Source organism: Pteropus medius, unplaced genomic scaffold (genome assembly GCF_902729225.1).
Source record: "Pteropus medius unplaced genomic scaffold, Ma_sr-lr_union100, whole genome shotgun sequence".
Lineage (NCBI taxonomy): Eukaryota > Metazoa > Chordata > Mammalia > Chiroptera > Pteropodidae > Pteropus > Pteropus medius.
The window spans coordinates 8,914,140-8,923,930 of NW_024349519.1; the positions used below are offsets into that span (position 1 = coordinate 8,914,140).

The following is a 9,791-nucleotide window of genomic DNA, read 5'->3' on the forward strand; positions in this document are numbered from 1 at the left end:
ATATGCTATACAAACTTTACATATTAAGGATTTGCGTATATAAATTGAAGCGTCTGCTGGCAAACATTCATGAAATAACTTGCTCGTCCATGTTGAATGACTGACTACACTGTGAGGTGCTGTTTTATTACTTGATAAAGATATTTTGCCTGTGGTTTGTGTTGCTTTGACTCTGATTATTGTTATTTAACATTTACTTTTTAGACAAGTTTTCAGTCTTCCTCAATAGCATAATTGGCTCATTTTTTTCTATAAAAAGTACAATTTTTAATGACGTTTTAAGTTTGTGTTGTTTCTTGAAAAATTCATCAAATTCATCCTGAAAACTGGTAATTTGATTTTTTCCTTAAAAAGTCAATTGTTTATCAAAGTGATAACTGCGCTTGTTTTAAAATTGATACAAAACCTTTGATTATTTCTAATTTCTATAGAAAAACTTTACATTATTTAGCTTTTTAGAGCCTAGAGCAAAAGAATCATCGGTCTAATATAATCCAGGTTTAAGATATTGTTATCTTCACTATATTCAACCCATACTTTTTCAGCTGTTTGTAAAAAAGTCTCACAACCACAGAGAAACTCATATTCTTTATTTGTAATAGAGTCCTATTTAATATTGTTTCTGACATTATTTTTAGTTTGTGTTAGGGAACATTATTACTCAACTATTTTTTCTGGCCTTACTTACATGTGGGTGACTAACTTCTGACCAACGGCACATGAGTGAGAGTAATGTGTGACATCTGAAATCATGTTCTTTACATGATGTTATTTCCCTTTCTTCTCCTCCTCCTCAATTATTATCTGGGAGCTAGAATTGAGACATAGTGGTGACAAGTCAGTTTTTAGCATGTAGATGAGGATGACAACATAGGAGATGGTGCAAATTTAAAGAGAGAAGGAACCTGGATCCCAGATAGTCTTATGGGGCAGAGCTTTTACACCTCCCTGGACTGCTTACCAGCTAAGAAAAAAGCCTTTCATACTGTTTAAGTCAATAGTATTTGGTCTCAATTAAAATATCAGAGCCAATATCCTAACTAATATATGGTTTATCTATTTATGTTATTATTTTAACTTTTTTTCTATGAACCACTTTCGAGCCATTAATATATTATATGCATTGAGAATATAACACACAGTTAATTAGAAGAAAAGGATTAAATTTCACAAAATACTACAGAGTAGGCAAGTGAGAAAAAACCACATATTCCAGGATAGACTTTGTTATATTAACTAAAAGAAACTGTGAAGATTCACTGTACTGGCTTTATTGTGCAGGAGTAATATTTATTCATGCAAATCACATATGAAGGATTTTCATAAAAGGCATAATTCATGTTATATTTTTCAAGTTTGTGAAATGTGTGTGAACACAATTTCTACATTATTTTTTTTCTTCTGAAAAATGCCACTATTTGCCAAACACTTGACTAATGATCAGAAACTAGCAATGATTTGAGGTCCACACTTTGAGAAACACTGATCTAAGGTTTTTAAGCTACATTTATGTTTGTGAATTCCATTGCACAATTTACTTTATTCATACTTAGATAATGGTGATTAGATAATGATTGTTCAAGGCAATTATGACATTTAAAAGCACTGAGCAGGGTCTATGGCCATACTCCCCTGAACAAGCCGGATCCTGTCCTATCTCGGAAGCTAAACAGGGTGGGGCCTGGTTAGTACTTGGATGGGAGACCACCTAGGAAGACCAGGTGCAGTAGGCATAAAAAGTAGAAAATAAGGGATTGTAAATTGACAAGGTGCTTGCAATCTGTGAGGTCAACCAAAGGTTCTCTCGCCTAAAAAAGTTAAAATAAGAAAATAAAGGCACTGAGCAAACATGTTAAAGAACATACTGGACAATTTCTTTATAAGTTTCCATATTTACTGAAGCTGCTTGCAAACTGCCCTCTGACAGCCATCTGATGACCAAATATATGGTGCAGATATTTATCTGCAGACAACAATGTTTAAAAATTTGGAATTTGAATGTCTTCAGATAGGATCAGATACTCTCACTCTATGTTACCAGTCTGGCCTTAAAGTCAGAATTGGGATTCCTGGTCTCTATTCTGCATACATTAAGTGTGAATGTCAAAGTCTGGGAAATGTTAATGTGTGTGTGTGTGTGTGTGTGTGTGTGTAGAGAGAAAGAGAGAGCAGAAATCATGTAATAAGTGCCCACACCTGGCAATCACCACACCCTGGAAGAAAATATTTGCTTTTTCAATCATTTCCATACTTAACAGAGTTGCAAAAGTTTTGCACTGCTTCGAAACAATGTTTTTGTTGCTGTTTCTTATTTCTTAGATATTGAGAAAGCAAGTTGGTACAATATGAGCTCTCATCAGTGAGAGCTCATGGTAGTGGCATTCTGTGGATATGAGCACTATTTAATTTCCTTTAATTCTTCATCTTGATGTCTAGTGAGTCTAGGGAGAACCCGATATTTTAGAGAAGACTCTTAAAGCAAGAGAGAAAGTGAAAGTTTCAGTAAAGCATAACAATACTTTTTTGCTTTGGAAGCATAGTGATATGCAAAGCTGGTGTTGGTTCAGGACTCGCACGCAATTGGATTTACAGTGGCATAATCTAAAATGCAACAGACATACCAGAAATCATTCACAGGATCCATTACTAAGATTACGGAAAGAGAAACTGGCCTCATCAATGTACTTAGAGAACAAATCTATCTAGTCTTTTGTGCAAAATGCAATAGCATGGCCAAAGGATTTACCCAAAGGCACAAATAGGTAGATGGGGCTCTATTCTCAATTCCTAATACTGGCATAAAGCCACTATACCTCCAATCTTGAATAAATAATCCTACTCCTTTTAAATTTAAGCCATGTAGTCACCCCTCTTGTATCTTTCAACATTGTTATCATTTAAGAGCCTTGTTTCACAACCCCCATTTCTGTTCCGAAGGTTTGTCAGTAGTTTAGCAGTTTATTATCCATGCACACTCTAAGTTCATAGTTTTGTGACTCCAAAAGTATTCATCTCTACTTTACCATAGCAATTTATGCTCATAGCCACACTCCAGACCTTGTTACCACTAACAACTATTTTATTTTTGTAAAGTGAAAAACTAATCTTCTACTTATAATCATATCATGTCATTAGTCCAATTTTAACCCCAACAAGTCCTGCAATCTCAATTCCTCTATTGCCTCTTAATACTTTAGATCTCTGCCCTTTATTTTGTCTAGCCCAGACCTCATAGACCATCACTCCAATCAGTCTAGTGACAATACCCCGAGGACTCTTGCCTCCTAGATAAATCCCAACCTACAAGTCTGCCTCTGAACTTCTGTACCCAGGCTTTCAAACAACACTGGAGAAAGATCCCACATCCATCATTACTGAAAACACTGTGGATAAACTATTTCTCACTTAAGCTCAGCTTTGCCTTTAGCATTGCTTGACAATAACTTTCTGTGTCCTTATGAAGTTGCTTCTGCCATTGCTTAGAGTAAATGTTTCAAATATTTATCATTTTCTGTAATTCCTTAATTCCAATACATTGCCTCTTCAATGTATCCAAAATGAATACATATTATTTTTCTATAGTTACAAAAAAGAAAGACTTTAGCATGTAGATGGGGATTTAGCTATTGTATCCTTCATATATTTCCCCAGAGAAGACTAACCTGTTTAGTCCTTTGGCATATTAAAGATGCAGTTACATCCTTGCTCGAGAGAACTATTTGTTTATCAAAGCAGCTCAGTGATAGACCAGACTAAGTAGCTTGCAGTTAATGATGTGTTGTTGCATTAGTTTGCCTTCTATTAATTATTCTTATATATTCACCATGCAAAAAGTGAGCCAATTTTCATCTATCTCATTAATAACTATGGTGCATATGTACTCAGAATAAAGGATAACAACATTAATCATACTCCCTTTCCTTGTTTGGGATCTAGTTTTCTGTCAAGAAAGAAATTTATTAAGCAATCTTAAATAAAAGTGAATTTTTCTTTTTGTTGAACACAGGTATATCTCAAAGGACTCAATTGTTCAAAAGCTTAGTCAGACATCAGAGCAAGTAAACTAATCAAATGACAATTCCCTCCAGTGCTTTTTTTCCCTTGGGGCTATTTGTTATCTCATCTCTGCTAAATGTCTGTTTCTATTTCTAAGAAACAAAATGAGATGTGTAAAATAATTAAATAAATAAACATAAAGTAGCAATAGTCATTTTTCAAGAACATAAACAAATAAAATGAAGAACATTTTAGAGATTGGAATGGTTGTCTATAGTGGTGGGAAGATTAAGATTGAAGATGGAGATGGAATAAAATTAAACAATTGGGCAAGAGAGGGAATTCTCCTCACCTAAAGACTAATGAGTGCCATAAATCGAGGAATATAATGAACTCACTTCTCTTTAACTGATGTCCAAACAAGCAAATGAACAAGGGTAGGAAAACAAAGGAAAGAGGTACGACTTATATACCTTGCTACACTATTTTCAGTACTATATAACATGTTTAGAGGCTTGCTTAAAAGTTCCCAGGTGCACTTACATGATCTGTTTTCTCCATTCTTTTTCTTTCTCAGAGAGATCTCTTTCTAAGCCTTCTAGCTAACCCATGTTATTCTTAGCTAATTCCTTTGCCTTTATTGAAACCCTCTAGTAATCATAGAAAAAGTAAGGCGTTAGGATTCACTGAAATCCCATTGAAGAAATGGACTTTCCAAGGGCTGTGAGATGGGGATTGTGAATTTGATTTATGATATCAAAGAACAGTGTGACTTCAGTTGACATTTAAGTAATACTTGTAGCGTATACAGTGAGTACTTTCTAGTAACAGCTTAGTAAATGTGTGACTAACCTATATCTGAATGGTTTTGGCTAAAATATGAGCAAATATTTGTTTTCATTTTCAGAGAGGAAAAATAAATTAAAAATACTGTAATTGTCATTCAGTACTGAATCCAAAAATTATATTCTGTTTTTCTGCTCCGATCTTTATCTTTAATGCTCTGTATCCTCTTCATCTTCTCTTAATGCAAGCATTACATATTTTACAATATGATTCTGATACATCCGCAAATTTATTAAGTAAAAAGCAAACATAACAAAAGCAGTAGTAATAATTTGAAATACAAATCTATTTCCATCTATCAGCAAATGCTTACTGAGATTCTACTGTGTTTGTTCACTGAACAGAAAACAATACAATAAAAATTAGTCTGAGGTTTTTAAAAGGAATACAAATTCATAAAATTTTAATAAGCATTTCAACTAGTTAATTTAAATTTAAAAATGAGAACAACTGAGTCCATTCTCTGCCCCTTCCATCATTGGTTTGTTTTTATTAAACTGTTGGCACAACTTTATCCTAAGGCTTCTCTTGATGAAATTCTTCTTGGCCAGAGTTTCTTTTCTAAACAGACAATCTGTTCTCTCTGTGATGATCACTTGAGGCCCCCTTCTTGGAGACTGGCTAGAAAAATCATTCATTTTCACACAGGAGGCCAAATTGTCTCCTTCAAAACCACAAGGGTGTCTCAAATCGCAAAGTGCCAGAGCTGGCTCCAAAAATTCATTTACCATTTCTCAGCTCTTCAAAGCTCAACATCCTGCTGTCCTAAACCTGCTGGCTAGATTCACTTGACAGTGCTATAACTTGCCAAATTGATTTTTTAAAATCTTAGTCTCACTAACCTATAATTATATTGAAAATGCAAATTCCTTCCAATCTTTAATAAACTAACTGACTCCCTATATCAAAGATGTATTTCTTTATTATCATCTGTTCCCTCTGCTTTCTCTCTTCCCCACACATATCTTCACGTATTAACTGAATCTACACCATCCTCAACTCCAAATCCTCTATTATTTCTAACAAAGTCTTAACTTCAGAAAAGGGACAGAGTTTGTGAGTGAATGAAGCATAGATAGTTTTTTCTACCACTTTCACAACTATAAATTTTTTAAAAAATTTATTATGGTGACAGTAAGTTTCAAGAGCAAAATTCAACAGTAAGTCATATATATATATATTGCATTGTATGTTCACCGCCAATAGTTAGATTTCTTTCTGTCGCCACATATAATTTTTAAATATATTTTGTTATTATTTGACTACGTCTTTCTAGAAGGACAGAGATGATTGTTTTGATCATTGAATCTCCAGTTTCTAGTACAAATGCTTGGCTCACAGTAGGCATGTAATAAACACACTTATCAAATAAATTTATGAATAATAAAATGAATACAAGATACTCACCCTATTGTGAAAAAAATCTTTGAGAGATGGAGAAGGAAAAAGACCAAATACTGTTTATTTTATGCTGTATGCCTTCTTCTCTTCTTACCAGAGGGAGAGATGAGCCAGGGGTTTGCCTTCATCTTGAGAAGTGGCAAACTTTTATGAGAGCTAGAGCAAAACCCAAGAAATTAGGCCCTGGCTACATAAGTTTAGCTCTGCTTCTGGCCTCAAGGAAAAATGTTAAAGGGAATTTAGAGGGTCCTCCATTCCTAGATTATTTATCATCTAGAAAAAGCCAAAATCTTCAGACTGGACCTCCTTCATCCAATCCCTCATATAACCAGGCTTCCTCTACCCTGCGATGCCATATCTAAAAATATGACTTCCAGGGTTGCTGTGACAGGGAAGAGAAAAGTGTGGAGGCACACTGGCTCTAAATTTTGGTAGTCTATAAATGATACACATCATAGTCACATGGTCCCAACCCACCTGAAAGAGGCTGAGAAATGGAGGAAATTCAGAGAATTCAATTTCAACCGAAAAGAAATATAGACCACTGTTAGAATTGAAGAAAGGTCAAAGTATATAGTGTAGTCGAGCAATGTCTGTTAACCAACTCTCTCCTCTCTAACAATCTTTAACTGATTAGTTATGGTTTATGAAAAAAATTAACCAAGCTTGTAAACCTAAGATAAAAAATATTTAAAGTTCTGACAAACGAACCTTACTTAAAGTAAAGGTAAGAAACAAAAACAAAAACAAAAACAGAAACCATATATTTAAAGCATTGTCTTTCAGTAAAATTTTTTTTCTCATTTAAATAATCATTTAATTATTGGATAATCATGAATCATTAAATAATATGCTCTGTATAAACAGAACATTTTAGGTTGTGTTATCTAATTATTGATCTTTGCAAAGTTTTAGTGGTAGAATCAATTGATTTATTATTCATTTATTTATCAAATATTTCCTTATCAACTTCTACTATGCATCAGGGATTGTATTCCACAATGATGAACAAAACGGGCACAAATACTTTACTTGTAGCATACGGCTAATAAGAAGACAATCAAAACCAAAAGGTCCAGTTATTATTGCTGCATACCAAACTCCTCCACAACATAGTGGTGCACAACAACACTTTCATTATGCTTCTAGGTAAGGCGAGTTGAGAATTTGAAAAGTGCAGTCAGGACATGTTGTCTGTGCTGCACACTATGTTGAATGTTACAGGAGAAGCCCTGAAGGCTGGATTTCACTGAATAGCAGTCTGTTGAAAGCATCTGGAGTCGTCTTCACTACATATTTGGTGAAAGATACTAAATTTGGCTGGATCTTCAGCTATGCTTTTGGTTAGAGAAACTCAATGTGGGTTCACTAGTTGGCTTCTTCCAGTGGGCTAGTTTTGACTTTCTCAGAGCATGGTAGCTGGGTTCTAAAAGTGACAGGAGTCCCAGGAGACAGAAAGTAGAACCTACTAATTTCTTAGGGCGTGGGCCAAGAAATTGTCAGAATGTAACTTCTGCTGAAAGCAATCAATGAAACTTGATAAATGGCAGGGGGAGCTAGACCCATCTATTGATGGGAAGAATGACAGAATTTTGGAGCTGTGTTATAAAGGAACCACAATATACATAAACAAAGAAATAATAATTATAGCTCATGATTAGGGCTAGAAAAAAATGGAAGAGGGACTGCTTGATAAAGTCACTAAGGGTAAACTTTTATTAAGAGGTAATATGTAGGTTATGTGACAGTTAATTTTGTGTCAACTTTATTGAGTCAAAGAGTGCCAAGATATTTGGTCAAACATCATTCTGGACATTTTATGATGGTGTTTTTGGATGAGATTAACATTTAAATCAGTAGTCTAAGTAAAACAGATTGCTCTCCATAATGTGGATAGAACTTATCCAAACGGTTGAAGGCCTAAAAGAACAAAAGGCTGAACTCTGAGTAAAAGAGAATTCTCTTAAACGACAAACTGTGCTTTTTCCCTAGCTTTATTGAGGTATAATTGATAAATAAAAATTATATATATTTAAGGTATACGACATCTGTAAGTATGCTTTTGAGAAAAGCTTATTCAGATCTTTCGCCCATTTTTAAATTAGATTATATGTTTTATTGATATTTAATTGAATTCCTTATATATTTTGAATATTAATCCATTATCAGATATATGGTTTGCAAATATTTTCTCCCATCCTATACATTGTCTCTTCACTCTGTTGATTGTTTCCTTTGCCTTGCAGATTTTTAGATTGATGGAATCCAATTTGTCTGTTTTTCCTTTTGTTGCCTATGCTTTTACAGTCACACACCCGCCCAAAAAATCATTGCCAAAACCAATGGTAATGTCTCCTCTTTCATATAAAATTTTATTTGAGTGTTCTTTCTTTTTTTCTAGTTAGTCTCACTAAGAGTTTTTTTTTCCTCAGTCTTTCAAAATACTAGCTCTTAGTTTTATTGATATTTTTTATTGTCTATACTTCATTTATTTTTGCTCTAATATTTATTATTTCCTTCCCTCTAAATTGGGCTTAGTTTGTTCTTTTTCAGTTTCATGAAGTATAAAGTAGATTGTTTATTCTTTTTCTTTTTCTTAATATAGGCTTTTATCACTATAAACTTCTCTCTTAGAACTGTATTTGCTGTATCCCATAAATTTTGGTATGTTATATTTCCATTTTTGTTTATCTCAAGATAATTTTTATTTCCCTTTTTATTCCTTCTCAATTCATTGGTTGTTCAGAAATGTGTTTTTTAATTTCCACATATGTATGAATTCCCAATTTTCCTCCTATTATTGATTTTTAGTTTTATACAATTTTGTTTGGAAAAGGTAGTTGATATTTCAGTCTTCTTAAAGTTTTGTTTCATGGTGTAACATATGATCTATTCTGGTTTCTGTTCCACGTGCATTTGAGAAGAGTGTGTATTCTGCTGCTGTTGAATAGATATTCTGAATATGTTCATTAGGTGTATTTGGGCTATAGTGTTCTTCCAGTCTACTGTTTCCTTGTTGATTTTCTATTTTTTATGAATGATCTTTTTTTTGTTGAAAGTAGGGTACTGAAGTCTCCTATTACTATTGTATTTGCTATCTTTGCCTTTAGATCTGTTAGTATTTGCTTTATACATTTAGAGACTTTAATGTTGAGTGCATAAATACTTATGTTTGTTATATTCTCTTATTAAATTGGCCCCTTTATCATTATATAATGACCTTCTTTGACTCTTGTGACAATTTGTGACAGACTTTTTTGTCTGATGCAAGTATATCTATCCACTTCTCTCTTTTGATTACGATTTATACAGAATATCTTCATCTAACCTTTATTTTCAGCCCGTGTGTATCCTGAAGCTGAGGTGAGTCTCGTAGTTAGCATATAATTGGTTCTTGTTTGTGTGTTTGTTTATAATCTATTTAGCACTCTATATTTCTTGATTGGGGAATTTAATTCATATGTATTATGAATTAATACATAGTGAGGATTTATTATGTCATTGTGTTAAATATTTCCTCACTGTTCTGTAGTTCCTTGTTTCTTTCT

At 33.5% G+C, this 9,791-nt stretch overlaps 1 pseudogene; it reads left to right on the top strand.

Moving 5' to 3' along the window:
• The first annotated feature begins 1,614 nt into the window (after positions 1 to 1,614).
• On the top strand, positions 1,615 to 1,733 carry LOC120618685 (uncharacterized; annotated as a pseudogene).
• The last annotated feature ends 8,058 nt before the right edge of the window (positions 1,734 to 9,791 follow it).